This window comes from Ascaphus truei, chromosome 4, assembly GCF_040206685.1.
Source record: "Ascaphus truei isolate aAscTru1 chromosome 4, aAscTru1.hap1, whole genome shotgun sequence".
Lineage (NCBI taxonomy): Eukaryota > Metazoa > Chordata > Amphibia > Anura > Ascaphidae > Ascaphus > Ascaphus truei.
Window position 1 is genome coordinate 308,700,459 of NC_134486.1, and position 27,751 is coordinate 308,728,209.

The window sequence follows — 27,751 nt, forward strand, 5'->3', positions numbered from 1 at the left end:
CTCCGCTAATTAGTGAATGTTTGAATTGAGATAAATTGATAGAAGGTAAAATGTAACCTTTATTACAAGGGAGTAACAAAAAGTATGTACTATAAAAGTAAGCAGGATTGATTGCCTGTGTTGCTGGTGATGAATAACCACCAAAGTAAGTGCATACAGCAGACACCAGGTGACTGAAACAATGTGTAACCACCTTGATTTACCAAAGGTATTTAAAACTAAATAAACTTGAGGTGAACTTCACCTCATTACAACAGAGTGCAAGCTGTAAAAAACAGCAAAGGTAGACATAGTAGTGATTGTGGTTCAGTGAGCATTTAACTGTCAGTCAGCACTAAAAAGCAACAGATGAGACACGTGTGTTATTTTGTTATTTAGTAGATTGTTAATACTGAAACGTTATACGACGGCTCAAATATCTTTATATAATTTTTTAACGGTGCAAGCTGTAAATTACAGCAGATAATTGCTATTACTATCTGGATGATAGTTCTAATAAGATATATTGTAGATACTATAGCAACTTGATAAGTTCAGTGGTGGGTGTGTTTTGTATGTAGTTTTGTGAGCATTTGCCTGTCACTAGAACAAATGAGGTTCAGGTGTTTGTTTGCTTGTTACGGTAAGTAATAAGTTGATAGTTTAGATGCATCACCAATGGCTTAGATGTCTAATAGTAAGTTAGGACTGTATATGCCTAATCACTACTCGGTGACACTAGTGTGATGGTCACTAGAGCAGTGATTATATCTAGTGGAGTTAAGGCAGTACGACACCTGAATAGAGTCAGGATTAGTTGCTACCTGTACTGTATGTGGAGCCATTGTTAATTAACTGGTGCTGGTAGGCGGTAGATCAGAGTCAATAGTATATAAGTGCAGCAGACGGCAGCTGCAATATCTAAATGTAAAACATACACTCCTTTGCACCTTCCACACCCATGGGAACTTGCATCCAGTTTGATTGCGACAAATCTATTACAGAGTGCTTTTCCTGGTATTATACAGGTTAATAAGAGCTTCAATCAGACTTAAAACGATGCAACTAATTTTGACAGATTTATTATAAATCATTCTTCCTGGTAATGTACAGGTTATTAAGAATTTATATTAGTGTTAGGACCCTTGAGACGTGGTCTGCCTTGGAGGGGCTCAAGGGCTTACAACACTTTGGCGAAAGAGTTAAACTAAAAGACCATTTTATTCAAAAGATATATATATATATATATATATATATATATATATATATATATATATATATATATAGAAAAAAGGAGGAGAGAGCGCACGCCCATAGCGTAAAATTGTAAATTTAATGAGGGGAAGGGGAGGAGGGGGTAAAAAATGCACTTACAAAAGTACAATAAAATCAAGCATTGCGTGATTATAATCACCACCATCCGGTTAGTATTGCAACATCTTGGGGCAATCCCAGTCTTGCAGTATAAAGGATCGACGTCCCAGCAGGTATCCAGGGCAGGTGATGCTGTACAATGCTGTGTTAGAGTCCTGGAAAGTGGCTCCGTATGATTCAAGCCTCTGCAGCACTCGCGCATGGATCAATCTGCTCCAGCGCTCGGTGATGACGTCAGTGTCAATGCGTCCGACGTGATGACGCTCCCTGATGCGTTTCGTCACTCACGGGTAACTTTTTCAAAGGGAAGTGTGGAGAAGGGGAAGGTCCGGTATTTAAATAAACAACCTAATGATCTTAATTGGTTGGAACGTCCCCCCTCTCAGCTGAAAGGTGCTTTGTGCTAATAGAATATATCACCAATGCATTTAAAGTACATATTAAAACCTATAAGAATTGGAGGAGATAGAGTATAGGAGGTAAAGTAAAGCAGATAAAACCGCAGATGGTGAATCTAAGGGGAACATACATATCACATAATATCACATTAATTAAACAAATAGATATTAAACTCATCATGAAACCATAATAAAATTCTAAAAACAAATTAAGCAACTATTTAGTTATCTAGAAATATATGGGTCAGTGAAAAAACCCCTTTGTGGTATACAATCGTGATAACACAGTTCCCAAATATATCAGAGACCATTTATTTGACCATCTTGTTTCGCTCAATCAAATGATCCCAGTTATAAAAAGGAACCTGGTCTCCCAAGACCTACTGCATATATACAGTATGGGTGCCCTCTGTGGACATACAGCAGCTCTTGAGGAAGCGGCTGGAGAATGTCTGATCGTTCCCCACGTGAGGCTGCTGATATTGCGCTGCCTGCACCATCTGTTATCACCTTCCTACGCATGACACAACTCAATGCTTTGAGGCCTGTTTACCGGTTCCGGGGCGCTTGGAGATGTCCCCAGCAAACACTAGAGCACTGAAGAGTTTGTTTCGATGGCTTGTTACATGCCTTAAATGTAATACAGGCATACCCCGGTTTAAGGACACTCACTTTAAGTACACTCGCGAGTAAGTACATATCGCCCAATAGGCAAACGGCAGCTCGCGCATGCGCCTGTCAGTACGTCCTGAACAGCAATACCGGCTCCCTACCTTTACCGAAACTGTGTTCAAGCGGGGAGACTATAGAGCTTGTTACAAATACGTTATTTACATCAGTAATGCACATATATGACGATTGCAGTACAGTACATGCATCAATATGTGGAAAAAAGGGAGTGCTTCACTTTAAGTACATGTAGCCCCCTGTAAACAGCACAGGCTATACCTATCTTCCTTCTGCTGTGGTAAGTCCTGTTAAGATCAGGCACCAGTAATCATCCTGGGTTTTCCCCCTTTATAGCCCTATCCTGAATGATAGACGCAGGCCTGGACTCTGCTGCAGGCGTGAGCACGAGGGGAGGTCCTGTTGACATCACAAGGGGCGGGGCTAGCTCTATATTTAGCAGCCAACTCCGGGGAGTAGGGTTCTTCGTTCGAGATTAATCAGAGTCTGGAGTTGCCGGTTAGTTATGCCGGGAGTATGCAGTGCCGCTAACAGGCCATGAGTCTAGAAATCCTGCGGATCGGACCGAGGATTTGGAGAGAACTACGGTTTCCCCTGCGCAGAGTGCAGGCAAAAGGAGAGCGGAAAGAATCAGCGTCCTTTAGTAGAGCTGATAGAGTTATAGACTTGGTGGACCAATGCCCTCACCCCACTGCCAGGGGTGAGGGGGAGAATCTAAGACCCACCGCGAGGCTAACCTCGGGGGTGGGCTATGGGGTATTGAAGCCCTAGCTCAGACCATCCTGCCGGAGGAGTGACTGGGAGGGAAGGAGCGGATGAATTATCTGGGTGAAGGCGAGCAGCGTATAACCCGTCCTGGCTATTGTGTTGTGGCTGTTGGAAGCCCTTATCGTTGGGATATTGTTGCTGTGTCCAATAAAGAGACTATTCTTCATCCGTAAAGACTGTGTGTGACTTGGAAAGTCCTACCTTGGGACCCAAGGGGTTCTTCTATACCGGTCCTGTCCCATATTCCTGGGAGTACAGAAGATGGAGGCGCTGCACCACTAAGAGATCAATGGAGGCTACCACCCCAGAAGCCCGGTCCTGGCTCCCCCACAACATTGCGGGAAGCTCAGGCCCTCTTGTTCCTCACAGGTACACACCACACCGCATGTAATCTGCCCTCATGCACCCTAGACACCACCGTAGAGTCTGGGGGAGGTTGGAAGCAGGGTTACATACATTTTCGCTTTACATACATACTCCGGTCCCATTGCGTACGTTAATGCAGGGTATGCCTGTATGTTTGAGTGCATTGATTGGATTTTGTATCATTCTCCATTGAGTAAATATCATTCTACTCTATGACATGCACTTTCCCTGTGATTTCTTTGAGGTACATTTATGAAATAAGCTCCCAAAATGCTTGGGATACACGTAAGACTATCCTATATATAAAGGAAAGATAAGTATCAAATAGGGTCTGGAGTTTTCAAACTGATAGGAAAATTGGCTGACTAGGTGGACTAAGTGGTTCTTACCCGCCATCATATTCTTTGTTTTTATTATTCACTGGCAATAGTTACTGGCAATTAATTAGAAATTCACTTATACTTAATGGTGGGACCTTTCTGCAGGGTTCCATTATGACTAAATTAACTTTGACAAGTACCTGAGTAAGAAATGACAGTGACACATAAGCTTGAACAGACGGTTATGTTGCTTCTACCATGTGATGATATCAGAATCTCTGTTGTGTTTTTGACCTCTGTGCTTCCAAATCAATGCTGCAGCTTTCTGCAGTTGTTGTTTTTTTAGAATAAGAAGCTCTCGTTGTGCAGAGCCAAAAACACATGATAAATAATTAAATACAATTAAACGTATCTTGGAACTTTACCTTTTATAGTCTATTTTTATAGTTAAGTTTTATGGTCTATTGACATACAAATAGAATAGGTGCCTTGCTTGTAATGTGCTAAAAACATTTAATAGCATTATCTGGGTTGTAGAACGTGTCATTATCTGAAAGCTATAGGAAAACAAAATATACCTACGTTGATATGTTAGAACATATTTTGTCTAAACAGGGCCATCTACAGCTTATATGGGGCCTTGGACAGATTGGAGCCCTGGGCCCCCAGGTTTGGTGAGGGGGTAGGTGGTAAAAGTTTGTGGAGTCTATGGGGAGCATTGAATGCAGAATACTGGCGGAATTTGGAAGTGGAGGGTTAGCAAGCAGAAATAGCAAGCAGTGTCATTTACTAATTACCTAATATCTACACTATGTAAATCTCTCAACACACCACTTAGACTGCAAGCTCTCCATGGCAGGGATTAACTTTCTTATTGTCTACTTTCATGTTTGTTGCACTTACTGTATTGTATTATAATTAGGGATTCCGGTTTTTGGTTTTACCCAAAAGAATTCGATAAAACACCTCCGACCAATCATTGCGTGTTTTCAGTTAAAACCAATAAAGCCCAAAAATGTCATTTTGCACTCCGGTTATTTTTATTGGTGGAGTGTCATCATGTGGTAGTGTTCCAACGTGCCCTATATAACTGGGAATGCGATCGACGGACCACGTGAAAGAGAAAAGGCAGCATCAGATGGAGACAGCATCAGACCACCGTGAGAAAGAGGATGCTGCAGCTCCAGAGCCAACCCCTGCACCAGAACCAACTACTGCACCTACCAGCCAGCAGTGTGAAGAAGACAAAAGAAAGGCAGCATCACCAGGTATTGCAACCTTCCACATTTCCCCTTGCCACCCAATACCCGTAGGCTCCCGCTCTCTCCTACTCAACATCCAAAGGTCCCCCGCTCAACACCGATGGGCTCCTGCTCAGTACCGGCAGGCTACCCCTCAATCCCACTCAACACCCAATGGTTCCTGCTTCACACCCATGGCCTCACTACCTCCCGCTTGGTAACCACAGGCCCGACCCTCTCCTCCCACTCAACACCCGCAGGCCCTAGCTACCCCACCACTGAAATCTGAATGATTTATTTTTTCTCAAGAGAAAAATAGGGCTCTAATTCCTTTGCTACGCTACCCTACCTGCACAAGACCACAACATGAACCAGCCTTCCAGAGGAACCTTAACTATTTTGTTGGCTTCCCTTTTCGGTTCCATGCTAGCGGTTATATCGAATTGGAACGGAATGGCTGCAGGCTAGGACGTAGCTACTGCTATGCTGCAGAAAACCAATTTATTTCAGCACAGGATTCCTGTGGAGCAATGCCACAATGAAGTAAAATTGCTGATGAATATGCACTGCAGGACAAAGATTTTACTGTGGAAGAAGTTAATGGTAAGAGACATCTTATTTGCAAATGTTGCAGTTACCAATCCTGTATTAAAAGGAAAAACTGCTAGCAGGATTAGTGAGCTTGTGCAGTCTGAGGCGCACAGCAAGCTGAAAGAGCCAACTGCCAAAACGGATACTGGGTAGTTACAAATGTCCCTTTCTCCCAATATTACTAGTTTCAAATGGAAGCATGAAGAAGGGAAAGATGTGGCAAATACGTTTGCTAGAGCTATGGTCCATTCTGGGGGTTGTCTTCATCAGGCCAATGGTGCCATCAGTTAACGTTTTGGAAGTGTGCTCAGGCAGCACGCACTTTGCTAAAATCAAGCTAGATGTATGAAAAGAACCTATCAGAAATGTATACCGCTGATATTGAGCATACTATTTAGTTAATGGAATAATCAGCATTAGCAATCACCATTGATGAGACGCCAGAAATGCATGGTGATCCTGCTGTGACTGTCATATTTACTTTTGCAGACTAAGCAGATGGCTGGGTGCAGCACACTGTTATGGCAGACATGGAAGTATTAGAAACCTGCAATGCTGTTTCTATTGCAATAATAAGGTGCTTCACAAATATGCATACAAATGGGAAGATGTTGTTTGTATTGCCAGTGACTCTGGCAGCCCCCTGTTATTGGAATATAACAGAGTATGGGACCAGATGATATTAGTACCTATACCACCTCTAGTTTTATAGTATAATGTGGTAGATCTAGGTAGGTATTAGGGTGGAGATAATGGTGTTTATATATATATCTCACCTAATTTCTATACCCAAATATATCTGTATGACCTCATGCTTCCATTCATGAGTAAATACTAGGGAGAGGAATATCTATCAGGGATTTCATACCCTTAAACAAACTTTTTCAATGGCAGTAGTGGCTTTTAAATCCATTTGTGTTTCACTTGGGTGTCGGTTGTTTATAGTTTTTTTGTGGTAGTATTGCTATTCTCTTTCTACCTATAGGACTCCCAATAAGGAATTAGCAATTGGTGTAGCTGTCCCTTCTTTTAAAAATGTACGTAATAACGGTTATTTTTTATATACTTCTTCGTTTATCATTGAGGTATGCGCAATTACATGGATTTGTTCTCCTTTTGTGCTTGCACTAACATTTGGTTACACAGTAAACCCATCCTGGGCAGCACCCTCCACTCATTCTACTGCTTGGTTGAGCAACCCTTCATGACGTCTGAATTCCTCCAGAATATCTTTAGTTTGCTGCAGTTTTTGAATAGCCGAATGTACGGTATGTCTAAGTTCTTTTTCTGAAGCTGCTTACCAGTGAGGTTAATCTCAGAAAGGTGTTTCCTTTTTTTTCCAATCGTAATTCAAGTTCTTTCCGATTTTGAAACCATTCAAAATGTTCTGTACTTCATTCATAGGAAGAGAGAATTGAAGATATGGTTTACAGTCCTTCAACACTTCAACACTGAATATTGTAACCAGTTTTTTCGATTCATTTCTTCCCCATTAATGAGTTTCCTCTTGTAACACTAAGCAGAGAATTTTCTTTTATTTCCATTCTTAGGGAAGGGAAATGCATGAACTTGTTAGGGTCCATGTAATCACCAGGATTTGCTGCACACTGTCACCACATCTGGGCCATGAAGATGGGTCCCCATAATGTAACGTGTGTCTAACTTTCTCCCCTTTTCTTCCTTCTCCTTCATTTACTTCGATTTCTGCATTTGTCTCTGAAGGTGAATACATTTTCTCCATGTCCATATCAGTCTGATGCTGTTCGCCGCCTTCATATACAAGTAAATATCCATTATCTTGAGTTTACAAACCGCTTTATGGTGCATGTGAGGTACCCTCATCTCAAAGTAATATTCTTTCATCTTTTTGTTCCAAACTGCTTTACATGCGGATGTGAGCTAACCTCATCCAAGTAAAATTCCTTCATCTGGATGCTGTGAACGGCTTCCCTCTTTATTTGGATTAAAGAAAAGATATTTCAGGAGAGGGATCCGCACTGTTTTGCTTGCTCCTTTTCCTTCTCAGCCTTTCGTTTACGATTCACAGCTCCTGGGGGCTTCCTTCCTCCACCTTCCGCCATGGGGCAATCTTCTGTAAAGAAACAGAAAAAAATGAATCGCTACATCCTTTTCAGCCAAGCTACACAGTGAAGCAAGTATTTTTTTTATGCCTGAGATTTTGATATAAAATGTAATTCTATTTACAGGGCATTACAGCATTAAGGTTGGCTGAAGCACCACATGGTTGGTGATTTAAACCAGATTGCAGATTTGCAGTCATCCCAAGGCGTCCTTACACTGCTTAAATGTTCAGTGATTAGTACCATCCACTCACTTACCTTTTAAAAGAACAAACGAAAAAGCTGCGACGCACCATCGATATGATGAAGGAGGGTGACTTGGGATACAAAATAGCTTTATTGGATCTGACGCAAAAAGGCCATCATGTTTCACGCTTACGGCGCTTTCTCAAGGTCCCAAGGACCTTGGGACTTAGAGAAAACGCCATAAGCGTGAAACATGTTGGTCTTTTTGCCTCAGATCCAATAAAGCTATTTTGTATCCAAGTCACCCTCCTTCATCATTTGGGGCGGTGCGTCGCAGCTTTTTCGTTTCATCTACTTTCGCAGACAGCACACCGGAGGACAACGATCAGGCCCGGACATCAAGTCATCTCAAGATATATCTCTGACTTTGTACAGCAATTGTCAGTTACCTCATTGGAGTAAGATAGATGGATATTTAGGGGAAAGGATATATAAGAACATTATATGTCATTTATTTATTTTGTCTGGTTTTGCACACACTGTTTTGAATGTGACCGGGTAAGCGTTCTCTTATCACGTATTTTTTGGACACCCCCGAACCCATACTCCATTTGAATATTTATGGGCCTGATTCTATCCTAAACTCCAGAAATAATGTGTAAAAGTAAGGAAACATCAACAGTCTCTTGTTGCAAAAAATTATTTTTGAGCCCCAGATTTCACAGAACTTTTTTCCACTTACCTTTAAAAAAAAGTTAATTAGAGAGTTTGCACAGATGACCCTTGTCAATGTTATAACCTGACACCAGTGGTTTGGAAATGAATCCTCTTCCTCAGGGTTACCCGCTTAGAGTGTGACATCATCACTTTCTTTGTCTATTAAGAGTTAACGCAGTTACTTTTCTCGAATTTACCTTATTTATTCAATGTGAACCAGTTATAACAAAGAAAAGTTCATAATTATTCAGCCCGATAATAACGCTAAGTTTTTATACCGCTTAAGGATACTGTACTCACATTTTGGATTTATAATAAATGTTAAGATTTGCATTATTATTGCATAGCCTGCCTTGTAATAATCATTTTAAGTATAATCCAGTGTTAAAACATGTTGTTGACCACAGAACATGACATGACTCGAACTACAGGTGACCCGGCACTGGATTATATTGTAGACAGGGTTGTAGCTATAGCCCGGGCAAAGCTCTTGGGGGCCCGCTCTCCCCTGTCAGCGGCCCGGCCCCCTGCCAGCATATTCATTCTCTGCAGCGGGCAGGAAGCACAGAGGGAAATCCCTTTCTCTGCAGGTGGGCGGGGCCTGGGTCAGGGGGCGGGGCCCTGAGATGCAGTAGGAAGGACAGAGGGGAAATTCCTTCCTCTGCAGAGCCTCTGTAGGTGGGTGAGGCCTAGGTCAGGGGGCGGGGCCTCAAGTAGTGCAGCGTGCTGGAGCCTCAGCCTGAGAGACAGGCTGGGAAAGGTGAGTGACAGGAAAAAAGCTTTGTGAGGCGGTGCAGCTGCTTTGGGGAAAAAACATTGTGGCCCGGGACCGCTCTTTCTGTACAAAATGTTGTACCCCCCCCCCCTCTTCCCTTTGGGAAAAGTGAGTGGGAGGGGAAGGATTAAAGCACAGGGGTAAAAACAGACATGAAAGGGAAGAAGACAGAAAAAAAGAGACTAAGAGAAAATGAAGTACAAGAGAGAAATACATAAGAGGGAAAAGAAAGGGGGGAGGGGAGGGGGCTCTGCCCCACAGCATACAGAGGTCCAGGCAGCTGCACTCAAAAGTTGGGCATCTGACATCTTGCCAGGCCCAACTTCCAGGTCCCCTGCAGATGTCGGACCTCCCCGCAATGCGGGATTTAGTGGGACGGTAGTTCCACCACCTGCTAATTATTGTACAGATATTAACATCAGATGCATGTGGAGTGGGGCCCGCCTCTGTTAGTGACATTCAGCCCCCTACTGGAGTTCTATGCGAAAAGGAAATAACGTCCCATTGCTAGGCAAGAGGTAAGAAACAAGATTAACAAGCTTTATCTCCTCGATGCATATGCCTCAGAGGTTTGATACTATTTAAATAATAACCTTTCATTAGCAATTGCCTCACCCAAGGTCGGGGGGGGGGGAGGGGAAATGAGTCTCTGCATGGCCAGCCACAAAGTGGGACAACTACTCCTCCTCCCACAATCCCCCAAGAACTCTTACTACCCACAAGTGCTAAAAGAGGTACGTGTGCGCTGATGCAGTTGGGTCCAAAAATTAGCATTTTTTTTCTGTCTGAAATTTATGACATGTATTTGTACTGTTGTAGAATTTGGCGCATGCTGTGTTAAAAAAATACTGGCGCGGGTGACCATCAAGAAAAGTTGCTCAAGCCGCACATTCCTTAATACTGTACATAGACCCGCGCCAACATGTAAATGTGAACCTTCCCTAACGTCTTCCACTTACTCCATGAAACCCTCGTCTTTACCCAAAGTAGCCCACGCAAGATTAACACATAGACGCGCTCTGTCGCAGGTATATTTTAGCGCGGGTTGTGACACAATGACTTTGCGCTAGAATTTGCCCTTTGATACATTTGCCTGCACAACGAGTTTGCACTACATCTCCATTGTAGTTACTCAAATCTAAATCAGCCCCATAATATCATATATCGTACATCATACATAATATCATACCGAAAATCATACATCATACAGAATATCATACATCATATCATAATATCATACAGAATATCATACATCATACAGAATATCATACATCATATCATAATATCATACAGAATATCATACATCATACAGAATATCATACATCATATCATAATATCATACAGAATATCATACATCATACAGAATATCATACATCATATCATAATATCATACAGAATATCATACATCATACAGAATATCATACATCATATCATAATATCATACAGAATATCATACATCATACAGAATATCATACATCATATCATAATATCATACAGAATATCATACATCATACAGAATATCATACATAATATCATACAGAATATCATACATCATACATAATATCATACAGAATATCATACATAATATCATACATAATATCATACATCATACATAATATCATAAGCATGTTAAATAATTCTGTAACCTATTTACACATAAAACTACTGACCTATATTTTTTTTCCTTTGACCGATTTAATTCCATCCATCCAGAATTAGGATAACTCAATCTGGGGCCCTGACAGTGTACAGTATTGAGAGAGATGAGCGAAGAAAGACCGGCCTCTTCTTAGACAGGATTTTATTATCTGGCTATTAGGCAGGGCTGCAGATTAAATACCTCGAAACCCAGCCAAATATCACAGCAACAGCCTTTTTCAAACTGCAGTTCACCATCAGTCTGCTTTTGCAGATTACAGGCATAATTAAAAACAGAATCCTTCTATCTGGAAAGCTAAGCATCAAGAGAATACAGGCATTGTACATCATACGCCACATGTATACTCATCTTAGATCAGGTAGCACAGATACCGTTCTCAGATGCTTACCATGCAACAAAATGAAACAGATAATGAACTAAATGAGGATACAAGGTGGTATGGAGATAGAATGGGGGGCAAGTGCAAGTTTGACAAGCAGTGAGACACCCATAGTAAATACAGATAATACTAGAAAACTTCTAAAGACTAAACAAAGTGGGCGCAGAAAGGAAGGAGCAGATAAGATAATAGTACAGGCTGAAAAAAAACTGAAATGCATGATTGCTAATCCAAAAGAAACCTGACAGATAAAATGGGGGAGCTTGAATTAATAGCTGCAAGGGAGCAGTATGATATCATCGGCATTATTGAAACATGGTGGGATGAAACTCATGACTGGACAGTTAATTTAGAGGGTTATTCTCTTTTTCGGAAGGATCGAACAAATAGAAGGGAAGGTGGAGTATGTTTATATGTTAAACCGGATCTAAAACCTATTATAAGGGATGATGTCTATGAAGGGAATGATGAAAATGTAGAGACTTTGTGGATATAAATTAGCAGTGGAGGTAAAAGTATAAAGAAAATGTTTGTGGGAATATGATATAAACCACCAAATATCTGTGAGATTGAGGAAGCTAAAATACTTTTGCAAATGGAGAAGGCATCAAAACTGGGTCATGTTTGCATAATGGGGAATTTTAATTATCCAGACATAGACTGGGGCAATGAGATTAGCGTTACAACAAAAGGGAACAGGTTTCTGGGGGTGCTTAAAGACAATTATATGACCCAAATTATTGAGGAACCAACCAGGAGAGGGGCAGTTCTGGATTTGGTCATATCAAACAATGTAGAAGTAATAACAAATATTCAAGTCCTGGAACATTTGGGTAACAGTGATCATAACATGGTCTCGTTTGAAATAAATTATCAAAAAACAGATTACTTGGGTTCAACAAAGACCTTCAACTTTGGAAAGGCAGATTTTAATAAACTGAGGTCTAATCTAGAAGTTATACAATGGGATGATGTTTTTGCAGGGAAAAATGTAGAAGATAAATGGGCAGTCTTTAAAACATTGTTAGAAAAGCACACTTATCAGTGTATACCCTTGGGTAATAAGTATAAAAGAAATAAGTCAAAACCAATGTGGCTAATTAAACAGGTAGGGGAGGAAATGGACAAGAAGAGGAAGGCGTTTAGATTCTTTACATCAGAAGGGACAGAGACATTGTATCAGAATTATAAGGAATGTAACAAAAATTGCAAAAGGGCAATCAAATTAGCAAAAATGGATAATGAAAAAGGATTGCAATAGAAAGTAAGGTCAACCCTAAAAAAATCTTTAAGTACCTTAATAACAAAAAAATGAGAAAAGAAATATAGGACCCTTTCAGTGTGAGATGGGTAGGCAGATTATTGGAGATAAGGAAAAAGCAGAGGTATTAAACAAATTCTTTGCCTCTGTGTTTACCAGGGAAGAATCAAGTTCAATAGTAGTGCCGCAGGAGGAAGCCACAACCTCCATATTAATGAACAATTTGTTAACTGAGGAAGAAGTTCATAAGCGACTTGAAAAAATTAAAGTTAATAAAGCACCTGGTCCCGATGGCATACATCCAAGAGTTCTCAAGGAGTTAACCTCAGTAATAGCAAAACCATTATATTTAATATTCAAGGACTCCATTTCCACAGGCTCAGTACCACAAGATTGGCATAAAGCAGATGTGGTGCCTATATTTAAAAAGGGAGCTAGATCACAACCGGGAAATTACAGACCTGTAAGCCTGACTTCAATAGTAGGGAAACTACTTGAAGGTTTAATACGGGATAATATTCAGGAATACCTAATGGAAAACAAAATTATTAGTAATAGTCAGCATGGATTTATGAAGGATAGATCTTGCCAAACTAACCTTATTTGTTTCTTTGAGGAGGTAAGTAGGAATTTAGACCAGGGTAATGCAGTTGATGTGGTCTACTTAGATTTTGCAAAGGCTTTTGATACGGTTTCACACAAGAGGTTGGTGTACAAAACAAAGAAAGTTGGACTCAGTAATAATATATGCACCTGGATTGAAAACTGGTTAAAGGAAAGACAACAGAGGGTTGTCATAAATGGAACTTTTTCAGGTTGGGCTAAAGACGTGAGTGGAGTACCTCAGGGATCGGTACTGGGACCCCTGCTTTTTAACTTGTTTATTAATGACCTTGAGGTTGGGATCGAGAGCAAAGTCTCCATCTTTGCTGATGATACTAAATTGTGTAAGGTAATAGAATCAGAGCAGGATGTAATTTCTCTTCAGAAGGACTTGGAGAGACTGGAAATGTGGGCAGGTAAATGGCAGATGAGGTTTAATACAGATAAATGTAAGGTTAGTGATAGATAGGAGATGAAACTCCCGAGTACCGTGCTCAGCTATATGGTGTTCCATATAGAGGTAGATGTAAACAATATATCATATATCATTTGTGTTATAACATCCAGGAAAAAAGCCAGACTGAAAAATAATAAAAAAGCTATTTATTGACAACTAATGTGGGGTTCTGGAGGATGGCTGGCAGACACCAATCCGGGGGGGGGGGGGTAAAATCGTTGCCCTACTCACAAGATGCAGGATAATATCAGGCAGTAGGACTGGAGACACAATCGGTGGTTTCAAGATGGCGACCGGAGCTCTCTCACTGGCGTCCCCACGTGAGGTAGATGCTGTGTGGAGCTACACAAGTCACAGGAGCTGAAGCACTTCCGAACGGATGTGACGTCACGCTCTGTCTTCCTCCCAATACTGTTGTCCTCGCACGTATCTCGTCCCCCACACCTCAGACCGGATAGTAAACTTCCACCTCCAGGAACCAAAACTTCACTCTAAAACAATGTCAATTGTCAATGTCGTGAAGACATTGTTTTAGAGTGAAGTTTTGGTTCCTGGAGGTGGAAGCTTACTATCCGGTCTGAGGTGTGGGGGACGAGATACGTGCGAGGACAACAGTATTGGGAGGAACACAGAGCGTGACGTCACATCCGCTCGGAAGTGCTTCAGCTCCTGTGACTTGTGTAGCTCCACACAGCATCTACCTCACGTGGGGACGCCAGTGAGAGGGCTCCGGTCGCCATCTTGAAACCACCGATTGTGTCTCCAGTCCTACTGCCTGATATTATCCTGCATCTTGTGAGTAGGGCAACGATTTTACCCCCCCCCCGGATTGGTGTCTGCCAGCTATCCTCCAGAACCCCACATTAGTTGTCAATAAATAGCTTTTTTATTATTTTTCAGTCTGGCTTGTGTTGTTGTTAGTCTGTCATGTCTGTTTTGTGTTGTTAGTGTTAAATGTTTTTATGTCCGCATTGACAGACTTACTGCACCATAATCCATTTTCTTTTATTTCCACATATTGCACCGCATCTTGGAGAGAATCCACAGTCCGTTTGCACACCATTTGATCATCCAAGGACTACAATTGGACTTTCAATCGTATGGTTTGGACTATCTATTATTATCACACTTGGCGCCGACATTTCCCTTTTTCTCCTATGTTGTCTAAATTTAGCATAGGTTGAGCTTGATGGACGGAAGTGTTTTTTTAACCTCATCTACTATGTAACTATGTAACATGGCGCCTGTTTCCTTGTGCCTTTATCCTTCCTATAGTATTAATTCTTAATATTTCTTACCAAGAATGTTCATATGCCCTAAAGGTTACACTATGTATTGTGCAAACAAACCTGTCGACATTTAGGATAGATTCAGTGCTTTCATATAACTTGCATTTTTTTGAACAGGAGTATAGGTTAAGGGCTAGGTTTGGGAAATCTTAATGTGCCTTTAAAACAGCAGTCCAAACTGCCATTTAAAAACATTTTTCGTCCCTTTAATATGTGTATCAATACAATCCACACAATGATGAGTAATTAACCAAGTTACCGATTGATCGGCGAAGATTTGGCTTGGGGGCTCACTAAAGAGCTGTCAGTGCAGCAGAAGAGGACCAAAGATGCAAAGTTCTGTGCGGAAAATCATGTGACCAGGCAGTCACTAGATACAAGGCATACTAGAGGCAGGGCTCAACAAAGGGTGTGCCAGAACCTCTTTCAGAAGATGAAGGGGATGTGACTTTTAAATGGTTGTTATAGAAACAGAAAATGCTTATTACATTATAATACATTAAAAATGTCATCCAGAGTTGTTTTTTTTAGTACAGAACTGATTTATTAAAAAAAAATAAACGCACACGTAGGATATTGCTTGATCTGCAGCTTTAAGATGAGTGTCAAGTTCAAGCACATGCAGTTTTGAGGCGCACATGTATTACTAGTGGAACTTCTTCAATGGTTTTCTATTGCCCCAACTTGAGCTAAATGATAGTTACATGAACGGTTAGTAGATTTCTTAAACTCACTGGGGCCTATTCACTAAGCTCCGTTAAATAGCGCTGAAATGGGTTATATCGCTCGGCCACAAAAGGCCGGTTACGGCCTGCCTTGCCCAAAAGGGCCATAGCGCGCGATCACCTTCTTACCCCCCTGATATCATGCTAAAAGGTATTTAGCACGATAACTATTATAAACAAAGCAGCCTGTAAGAACTGCATGGAGACGCTGCGTCTCAATGCACGGCTCTTACAGGCGATCGTGCTGTGCAAATATGATTTTTAATACTAGTGTACATGAGCAGGGGGTCTCATGAGCTGAACAGCATTGGTTTCAGGTCCGAGGACCCCCTACTTCAGGAGATATAGGCTCCGTTATGGGGTGCCGGTATCCCCTGCAGAATTTAAATATCCCGGTCACGTGACGTGGGAGCTTTAAAGTGCAGGGGATACCGGCACCCCATAACGGGGCCTGTATCTCCTGAAGTAGGGGGTCCTCGGACGTGAAACCAATGCGGTTCAGCTCAGGAGACCCCCTGCACATCTACACTAGTATTAAAAAACACATAACAATAAATAATAATTCATTACCATAGCGGATAGCCGCTATGGTAATGAAGCTGCTTTAATGTACATTTTAATAATATTGTGCGGGAGCAGGGGGTCCCCTGAGCTGAACCGCATTGATTAATGCCTCAGAGACCCCCTGCTTCCCGAGTTACAGGCCCCGGTATGGGGCATCGGTGCCAGTGTCGCCGACATCTTTATAGCATAAAAGACGCGACATGGGCTCAATAAAGATGGCGTCCACACTGGCATCCGATGCCCCTTACCGGGGCCTGTAACTCGGGAAGCAGGGGGTCCCTGAGCCACAAATCAATGCGGTTCAGCTCAGGGGACCCCCTGCTTCCGCACACTATTATTAAAAATACATTAAAGCAGCTTCATTACCTTAGCAGCTATCCGCTAAGGCAATGAAGGGGATAAGGCATAATAGCATGTTTATTGGGGACAATTGCCCCCAATAAACATAGCAATATACAACACACATCCCCCCCGCCCCCTAACACATACACACTACAGTAATGGGCAACATTACTATTATCCACATATGGATAATAATGCATTTGCCCATTAAATATACATTAATCACAATAAATACATTTTGTACTCACCCTTGTCCGGCACCCACGATGAAGGCCACCCTCATCTTCCTCCCCGTCCATATACTGGGGTGCTGAAAAATAAACACAATATGAAAAAGAGCCAAACTAATGTCCCCTAACCCCTTAATGACATTAGCGGTTATTAACTGCTACAGTCATTAAGGGGTTAAGCCACCCTGACCCAATATCCACCCTTCACCCATTTATTTGTACAGTGGCTTCATCATATATATATATATGCACTGCCCTGAGGAAGGTCCCGTTGGGAGGACCGAAACGTTGGCGGCCTTGTGTTACTGAATACACTTTTTTGATACCATACCTGCAGTGTGCTGTCTCTTTTTGGCTATCAGGATCCCCTGGTCTCCATATGTCTATATATATATATATATATATATATATATATATGGAAAAAAGGAAAGAAAAAGAAACAGGCGCACACCCAGTGCATTACCATAATAAAATTGTATTAAAGGAACTTAAAATCTGTAAAATGCCCACTCACAAAGGTACAGCAATCAATAGCATGTATGAGATAGGCTCTCATGTGCCAACAGCTCGATCATCAGCGTCCGGCTCAGGTTAGTGGCGTCGTCACGTGACCCTCCTTCGTGCAGCAGAACCCGGAAGCGGAACACCTCGCATTCAGTGTTCACCGAGAAGGGTCCCTCCAGGGAGCAGTGCTTGGAAGGTCCTTTGATTAGTAGTAAACCGGCCGGTTTATGGGTCATATCCCCATGTATATGTTCGCATAACTGGGAGCAAATCGCGTCCCCATGGCTGTGCCACACAACTGTAAATAGAACTGATTCATAAATAGGATCCGACGAAAAGTTTTGTCTCTGAGCTACAGGGCCTTCTTGATGAGGCTGTTGCATCCACAGTACTATCTAAATCTGAATATCAATTTTTGAATGTTTTATTTCCTACTATACCGGTGTATTATCACCTTCCCAAGATACACAAGACCTCTATCGATCCACCGGGTAGACCTATAATCTCCGGAATTGGATCATTAACGTCGAATTTGTCGCAGTATGTGGATTTTTTTCTGCAAAAATATGTGAAAATACTGCCATCGTACATTAAAGACACCACTGCCATTTTGAATTTAGTTAAGACAATTCAATGGCAGGAAGGATATAGATGGGCAACTTTCGACGTTCAATCCCTTTATACATGTATTCCCCATGATAAAGGGATTGGGGCAATAAAGGAGACATTAACAAAAGATATAGATCTCCACCCTTTAAATTGTGATTTTATTATCGATGCTATTACTTTTATTTTGTCGCATAACTATTTTCTATTTTTGAATCAGTTCTATTTACAGTTGTGTGGCACAGCCATGGGGACGCGATTTGCTCCCAGTTATGCGAACATATACATGGGGATATGGGAAGATAACTTTATTTGGCACAATAACCCATTTGCGAATAGGGTTATTGTATGGCAAAAATATATCGATGACGTCTTGTGTGTCTGGGAGGGTGATGAGGACACTCTAGAGCTCTTCAAGGTCTATCTGAATACTAATGACTACAATCTGAAATTTACATCCGAATCAAATGTCGGCCAGATAGACTTTTTAGACCTCAGTCTAGTATCAAGAGTTGGTGAAAAGATTAACACCAAAACATATTTCAAAAAAGTGGATACTAATAGCTTCCTTCTGTCATCCAGCAATCATAAAAGATCTTGGATTGACAACATACCCCAGAGTCAGTTTATGCGCATCAAACGCAACTGCAGTCTCCAAGCTGACTTTGAAGTTCAATCGGTCTCCCTTTTGGAGAGATTTATCGAACGTGGGTATGATAAGGCCCTGTTGCTCAGTTCTTTAGAAAAAGTAGAAAGAATGGAGAGGGACTCTCTATTGGTTCAGAAAAAAAGAATAGCGAACGAAGAGGCAGATGACAAACTGAACGTTCCATTCATCATAGAGTTTAGCTCGGTTAGCACTAGTGTGCAAAAAATAATCAAAAAGAATTGGAATATTCTCTGTAACGATCCGATTCTGGGCCCCTCCCTCCACCAAAATCCCAGTTTTATCTACCGTCGGGCTAAGACCCTAAAGCACTTCCTGGCACCAAGTGATATTGGGTCTCCAATAAGTACACCTTTGGAGTTATCATGGATGCCGTGCAAACCCAACGGTAATTATTGCTGTGGGAAGTGCAAAGCCTGCAAAATGTTGAATACTAACCGTAAAACTTTTACATCAAATACAACAAAAGAAAAGTTTACTGTGAAAGATTGCATATCCTGTAAATCTACTTATGTGGTCTATTTACTGCAATGTCCTTGTGGATATCAATATGTTGGGCGAACAAAAAGATTTTTAAGGGTCAGGATTTTAGAACACACTAGAAATATTAAAATAGGATTTGAACAACATAGCGTGTCTAGACACTTCAAAATCAAACATAACTGCGACCCTTCGTTTCTGACATATATAGGTATCCAGACTGTCCAATCAGGAAGACGCGGTGGAGACAGGGATAAAAAATTATCCAAACAAGAAAGTCTGTGGATATACAAACTCCAGACTCTGTCTCCACTAGGTCTTAATGAGGAGATTGACGTATGGTCTCTTTTTTAAATGACTATCTAAACAGTACCAGTGATTTCATTTTAATAATAATTTATTCTATATATTTAATTTTCAACAAACTCTTCTCTCTGAACAAATTAAACTAATGTCTAAATCCAATATTTATTCCTAGACCATTTCATTATTTTTATAAAAAATATATATACTCGTTTAAAGTAATATATATATGGTAATTTTACCATTGGGAAGTAGCACTTTATGTTTTTTAATATGAAATTGAACTGTGATTAATTCTTGTTTCTTTATTTTTTAGAGCTTTTTGATGCACCATGGCATGCTATTAAAATTGATGTGTTTTTGTAAGTGTTATTAACCCTTTATATTTCTATATGTCAGATTGCCTGTGCTGACTGAGACCCTCCACGGGATGAGCATTTGTCTCTCCAGGGGGGGGGAGTTGAACTCAATCAGTTTGGCCAATCACAGTAAAGCTGAGAGTATATGAACCGCCCCTGGAACTTCCTCCATTATTCCCTGAAGAAGTACGAAAGTACGAAACGCGTAGGAGAGGGCGCGTTCCTTCATTTTCTATATCTACTCCCATTGCGGTTATATATTATTGCACTTGTTCTATGTGGGACTTGTTCGGGACTTTCCTAACCACTCGATAAGCTATCGTTGAGGAGAGACGCACTAAAGACGCGACCGGCTGAGAGACGCCGCCAGATGACGTCAGACGTAAGCGTGGACTAACCCGGAAGCGACTAGGAGATTACCCCTTCTGAACCACCGGCTGGAGTACCTTCAGCACACGGGAAGGCTCCCTAAAGTGGAGCTGCATACACCGCTCCTGGATACCAGCAGCTAGAGGGAGGACGTCCAAGATACATCTGTCCGTGTCCTGCTGTCCCCGCCGAGTGGTAACATGTCCCTAACATGTCATGCTGTTAACCTTTTTTATTGATGTACGTGCAACACTCACCCCCACCCTATAAATAGTTTTTTAAATATACTACACTATGGTTTTTTTGCGCTGTCTTTTCTCTGTTTCCATTACCCCTAGCCTGCCTGAAATGTACCTAGAGTTCCAGAATGACTTCGGCAAAAGTCAAGCCAATAACTTACCCCCGCATCAACCCTATGACTGTGGCATCGGCTTTCTCCTATGCTTCATTCCTCCTTGTGGTCATACTTACCCTCTTCTGAAACTGAAACAAGGTTCCTAGAGAACCTTAAAAAATGATTCATTCACAAATCCTCTTTGCCTATAGGGGCAGGGTTCCTTTTTGGTAAGAACCACCCATCCTTGAGAACCTGCATCGACTATAGGGGCTGAATAGAATCACCCTCACGAACCTGTATCCTCTTCTCCTGATTCCCAAATTATTTGGCCGACTTAGAGGAGCTATGCTGTTCACAAAGCTCAACCTCCACAAAGCCTGCAACCTGATTCATATATGGGAGGGCGACGAATGGAAGACGACCTTCAATACCAGAGATAGAAACTATAAGTAACTGGTCATGCCCTTTGGCTTTTGCAATGCCCAAGTGATATTTCAGTTCTTCATCAACAAAGTATTCCAGGATCTCATTGATTTCCCGGTCATCGTATACTTGGACGATATCCTAATTTTCTCAAAATCTATGGAGGAACATCAGGCTTTGGTCAGGCAGGTCCTATAAAGACTTAAGCAACATCATCTCTTCACGAAGTTGGAGAAATGCCTCTTTGATTTCCTTACTGCTGTTCTTGACTGGCATATTCCCACTACCTTTAAACCCGTCAAGAGATTTTTGGGTTTTCCCAAATTATTATTGCTGGTTCATCCGGAATTTTTCCCAGATTACGGCTCCCATTACAGCCCTACAATGAAGGGGGAGAATCCTTCTCAATGGTCACCAGAAACCCTCACTGTGTTTCAGTCACTCAAAACTACCTTCTCTTCAGCCCCTATTTTGGTTCACCCAGATCCTTCCAAGGCCTTTGTTCTCGAGGTGGACACTTCTGACATTGAGGCTGGTATTGTTCTGTTGCAAAGGAGTTAATTTCAGGGCAGTTTACATCTATGCGCTTTCTTTTCGAAAAAAACTAATCCCCAACAGAACATTGTACATGTGTACAGTATGTGAGACACAAGTGTGTGCATTCATATAGCACAATGTTTATAGACATGGGCCTACACACTCGTGGGAAGAGAGTTCTCTTGTGTCAGGGTAGTGGCTCATGAAGCTGCGATCTCGTTTAGACCACCGGTGAGTATCCTGAACAGTTTCATAAATATGTATTCATGCAACAGTCTCTCTTTCGGTGTTCCGAAATTTCCTTAGTGTATGGCCAACTTCAGATCGTTATCTTATGGCCAGAGTCAGAAAAAATGTTTGCTGACAATGTAATTATATCCCTATATACAGTACCAGGGGTGGGCAACCTATTTTTCAATATAGCCACAGGTGTGGCGAATTAGAAGTGAAAATAGCCACACCATATAAAAATTGAGGTATTATGTTGCGCATGCGAAAATTTTAAACACACTGTTTCTCAGGGCCATTCTATTGTGTGTGCGCCGGAGCTTGTGCGAACGCGCATGCACGTGACGCATGCTTTTTTTGTGTATGCTGTGAGCGAGTGAGGCACAGTGTGTGTGTAACTGTGTGTGTGTATGTTATAAATACGTTTGAAATAAATAAAGAAATACTTTAATAAATTATTTATTAACATTTTACATACACACACATTTCAGCGGCGGTAGCGAAATCTTTCTTTTCCTCATTCTCCCCCTTGTCAGCCGGTCCCACACTCACTGCCGTGCGCGCGCGGCACCATTATAGAAAGGCTGACAAACCTCGGCCAACTATAACTGCCATGCGCGCACACGGTGCAGCAAGCGCACACACTATAGAACGGCCCTCACACCGCAACCCCCCCTTATCCTCTCATGCCACCACCACTACCCTCCTCATCATCATCTTCTCACCCCCCCTCACCATTGATTCCCCCCCCCCCAGCACCCTTGATTCCCCCCCCCCTCGGCACCCTTGATTCTCCCCCCCCCCCTCGGCACCCTTGATTCTCCCCCCCCCCTCGGCACCCTTGATTCGCCCCCCCCCCTTGGCACCCTTGATTCGCCCCCCCCCTTGGCACCCTTGATTCGCCCCCCCCTCGGCACCCTTGATTCGCCCCCCCCCCTCGGCACCCTTGATTCGCCACCCCCCCTCGGCACCCTTGATTCGCCACCCCCCCCTCGGCACCCTTGATTCGCCCCCCCTCCTCGGCACCCTTGATTCGCCCCCCCCTCGGCACCCTTGATTCGCCCCCCCCCTCGGCACCCTTGATTCGCCCCCCCCTCGGCACCCTTGATTCGCCCCCCCCCCTCGGCACCCCCAATGCCTACCAGATTGCGACGCACCGCCGATAGAAGAAGCGGCGGCAGCAGTGGTGGCGACCGGCGGCAGTGGTCGCGGGCTGGCATTTTTGGATGTGCAGCACATCACGCAGGAGCAAGCAGGGGGGCGGGGGGGGTGCGCATCACCGCGTCACCACGCTGGAGAGAGCTCAGAGGGGAGGGAGAACAGGCGGGGGTGTGGGAGGGAGGAGAGCGACAGCGGGAGCGCGCTCCTTCCCTACCAAGGAAGGGGAGAGGGGGGGCTGAGGGGGCCGTCGCGGGCCGCAGAGAGAGTCAAGGCACACTTTCCCTGCCAATTCGCCACAAGTGGCGAATGGCGATAGGGTTGCCCACCCTGGCTATATACCAATAGGGACTACATAGTTGCCACACACATGAACAGAAATGCAACACCTTTACATTTCAACACCTACCCCCACCATTGTTATACACTCCCCCTCCACACACACCTTTTGTGAAGTACTGTACACTCTGTGGGCGCTTTATAAATAAAGATTTACACACACACACACACACACACACACACACACACACACACACACACACACACACACACACACACACACACACACACATATATTTAGGGACCATCTAACACCTTAAGTCATAAATCGCATACTGCACAGGGGGGAGGGGGAGGCATCACCCACAGATAACATTCCAAGCTGCACTATTTCAAAGTAAGGTTTTTTGGCTTACTGCATTATAACATCGCCCGAAGGAGAGATCGTTGTATCTCAAAAGCTCGCACAAATAAAAGCATTTCCTTAGCCACAGAACGGTATCAACTATTTGTTTTGGATTATTTATTTGTAGCCAGGCTCCCCAGACTCGCCCCTATCACTGTATGTGCAGGGAAGGTTGCAGCGAGTACAGGGAGCGCTCCGACATACCGGAGGCTCCGCTGTATCCGAGTGATCAGGGCACCGCCATGTTGGGTGCTCGCGCAAGCGCAGCGGGCTGTGGAGGTGGTGATGGAGTAGAGGTCGCGCATGCGTGGCCGGAGGTTGCAAAGCCCGCGAAAGAGGAGCGGCTCCTATAGGGTGGAGCACACGGGACTTCGAGTCCCAACAGGCATAGCGAGACCAGGTGACGCCAGGGAGCCTATAGGGCGGCCAGGATATCTGGAGGAAGGTTAGGAGGTTGCGCAGGGGAGCACACTTGTCAGAGCCGAGCGGGAGGAGGAAGGAGAAGGAGCTCTACGTGTGGGGAGGCAAGTAGCCCCTACACTAGGCCATACCCCGGCCCAGTTAGACCCTGAGTCCCCGTAGAGTGGAGCTGAAGTAGGGACCGGCCCTCAGTTAGGTTACAGTCCCCCTTTAGTGCCCACTGGTGAACTATAACCACAGAGACAGTGCAATTACCCAGTCAGAGGTTTGGGCTCAGACCTCCACAGCCGCAGCAGCAGCCGACCGGGTGGGATCGCCCCGGAAGGTAGTCCTGGCATTCCACCGTCATCGGATCCTTTGTGAAGTTCCTTGGCAGTCCCGGGCATTGGAGTGCCCGGCAGGTAACATCATCAAGTGCACCAACTATACCATACATCCATATCAGGACATAGTGGCTGCGCAGTCACACACATATTTCTCACGTGAGGGTGGGGGAACATTGAGTGTGGGTACTGGTCACGGGGTGGGATCACCCGGTGAAGGGGGAAGCGTCCTGCAAGACGCAGTAGTTTAGTGTCTCCTCTAGGGAGGGACACCTGTTGGTTATATGCATACTTACAGTATGGTTGCGTTAGTAAAGTCATTGGTTATTTTACATGCTGTGTGTGGAGTGATATATATATATATATATATATATATATATATATTTGTCCTGTATGGAAGCACTCCCCCTCTGGTGGGAGCCATCGCAGGTGGAGGCGCTGTACCAAGTAAGAGGTTCTCAGTACTACTGTGAGCGCCCCAGGCTCTCTGTGGCGGAGGCTCAGGCCCTGCCAGCTAACAGGTTACACAGCATTGGTAGCGTACTGTATTTACTAGGCAACAGGGCTACATATTTATAGACACACACCCCTATACTTTCACAAACAAATGCATACAGTTCCTCTACCCCTCTGTACCCACTTGTCTCTCTCTCTCTGCCCACTTGTCTGTTTGTCTCTCTGTCCCCTTTTCTGTATTTCTCTCTCTCTGCTCCCTTGTCTGTCTTTATTTCTCTGTACTGCCTTGTCTGTCTCTCTCCCTGTGCCCTTTTTCTTTTTGTCTCTACTCCTGTGCCCACTTGTCTGTTTGTCTTTCTCTGTGTCCCCTTGTTTGTATATTCCCTGTAACCCCTTGTCTGTCTCTCTGTGCCCAATTTTCTCTCTCTCTCTCTCTCTCTCTCTCTCTCTCTCTCTCTCTCTCTCTCTCTCTCTCTCTCTCGCTCTCTCTCTCGCTCTCTCTCTCTCTCCCCCTCTCTCCCCCTCCCCCCTTTGTCCATTTGTCTCTCATCTGTGCAAACTTCTGTCTCTCTTTGTTCTCACTTGTCTGCCTTTCTCTAGATGTGCCCATTTGTCTGTGTCGCTTCTGCCCCTTTCTCTGTCTCTCTCCCTCTGCCCCCTACCTCTGTTTGTCGCTCCTCTGTGCAAACTGGTCTCTCTCTCTCTCTGTTCCCTTGTCTGTTTCTAGGTGCCACCCTCTGTCTGTTTGTATCTCTCTCTCTACCGTCCTGTCTCCCTCTGTGTTCCTGTGTGTGTGTGTCTGTCTCCCTTTTGTGTCCCCTTGTCTGGCTGTCTCTTTCTTCCCCTTTGTCTATCACCCCTCAGCGACTGTAGTTGTCAGGCCTTGTTCTTGTCTTCTTCTACTCTGTCCTGCCCTGTTCCTCTCTTGATTGGTCCTTACTTCCCCCTCTGTACCACCCCCTAACTCCTCCAATTGGTCCTCTCTTTTATGACATGTTTTCCCTCCTCCGGCATGGCGGCACTTTCCCTCAGGACTCTAGCCCTGATCAGCTTAGAGGTGATATTTGAACCTATGAGATTTGATAAGGTCACCTGGAGCAGTGTTTTTCAAACTTTTTTTCTTCTGACCCAGTTTAAGAAACACATTTTTGAATGTGGCCCAAAGAAAAACCGATGACCGAGTTTTCATAAAAGCAAGATAAAAGAGAACAGATATACTAGCTTGAATCTATTTAACTTGAAAAAATAACTACATACAGACGTTACTTTAAAAAAAATATTTCAGGCGATAGATGCAACTGTCGGTTATGGCCCAGCGTCTAAGGAAAATCCCCAAGCATCTCGCAAACACTCTGCAGCATAGTCCATAGACGCTGTAATGGCCCATCGGATTAACACAGCGGGCCCCTGCATTTGAATGGGACTCGCAGCCTAGTAGGACTCGCCCAGCGTGAGTCCCATTCAAATGCAGGAACCCACGCTGTGTTAATCCAATGGGCCACTACCGCGTCTATGGACTATGCTGAGGATTTTCCCCGACATGTTCATGGAATTCCTCAGAATCTGGTGCAAAACCGACAGTTTCATCTGTAGGTTCCCCCCCCCTCTCTCACTCCCCCCTCCTCTCTCACCCCCCCTCCTCTCTCACTCCCCCCTCCTCTCTCACCCCCCCCTCCTCTCTCACCCCCCCTCCTCTCTCATTCCCCTCTCCTCTCTCACTCCCCCCCTCCTCTCTCACTCCCCCCCTCCGCTCTCACTCCCCCCCTCCTCTCTCACCCCCCCCCTCCTCTCTCACCCCCCCCCTCTCTCACTCCCCCCTCCTCTCTCACCCCCCCTCCTCTCTCACCCCCCCTCCTCTCTCACTCCCCCCTCCTCTCTCACTCCCCCCTCTCCTCTCTCACTCCCCCCTCCTCTCTCACTCCCCCCTCCTCTCTCACTCCCCCCTCCTCTCTCACTCCCCCCTCCTCTCTCACTCCCCCCCCTCCTCTCTCACTCCCCCCTCTCCTCTCTCACTCCCCCCTCTCCTCTCTCACTCCCCCCTCCGCTCTCACTCCCCCCTCCTCTCTCACTCCCCCTTCCTCTCTCACTCCCCCCCCTGCTCTCTCACTCCCCCCTCTCCTCTCTCACTCCCCCCCTCCTCTCTCACTCCCCCCCTCCTCTCTCACTCCCCCCTCCTCTCTCACTCCCCCCCTCTCTCACCCCCCCCTCCTCTCTCACTCCCCCCTCCTCTCTCACTCCCCCGTCCTCTCTCACTCCCCCCTCTCCTCTCTCACTCCCCCTCCTCTCTCACTCCCCCCTCTCCTCTCTCTCACTCCCCCCTCTCCTCTCTCACTCCCTACTCTCCTCTCTCACTCCCCCCTCTCCTCTCTCTCACTCCCCCCTCTCCTCTCTCACTCCCCCCTCTCCTCTCTCACTCCCCCCTCCTCTCTCACTCCACCCTCTCCTCTCTCACTCCCCCTCCTCTCTCACTCCCCCCTCTCCTCTCTCTCACTCCCCCCTCTCCTCTCTCACTCCCCCCTCTCCTCTCTCACTCTCCCCTCTCCTCTCTCTCACTCCCCCCTCTCCTCTCTCACTCTCCTCTCTCATTCCCCCCTCTCTCACTCCCCCCTCTCCTCTCTCACTCCCCCCTCTCCTCTCTCTCACTCCCCCCTCTCCTCTCTCACTCTCCTCTCTCATTCCCCTCTCCTCTCTCACTCCCCCCCTCTCCTCTCTCATTCCCCCTGACATATTTCTGGTCTCTTCTACGCTCTTTCTCTGTGTGTAGATGGTGTGTTTCTGCTGTTGTCTCACTTTCTCTGTCTTTGGCTAGCAGTATCATACAAGCCTCCACTTTCACCTCTGATTTTTAGGCTATCTCTCTTAAGCCCCTCTCACTGTCACCTGGGCTGTCTCTCTCTCTCTGT

At 44.3% G+C, this 27,751-nt stretch overlaps 1 long non-coding RNA gene across 1 annotated transcript; it reads right to left on the bottom strand.

Annotated features, from left to right (window-relative positions):
* Window positions 1-1,328: 1,328 nt before the first annotated feature.
* On the bottom strand, window positions 1,329-27,751 carry LOC142493582 (uncharacterized). The gene is made up of 3 exons (XR_012801142.1): window positions 27,639-27,751; window positions 17,012-17,073; window positions 1,329-7,816 (listed from the first exon to the last, which is right to left on the bottom strand). It is a non-coding gene; the product is annotated as an uncharacterized LOC142493582 (long non-coding RNA).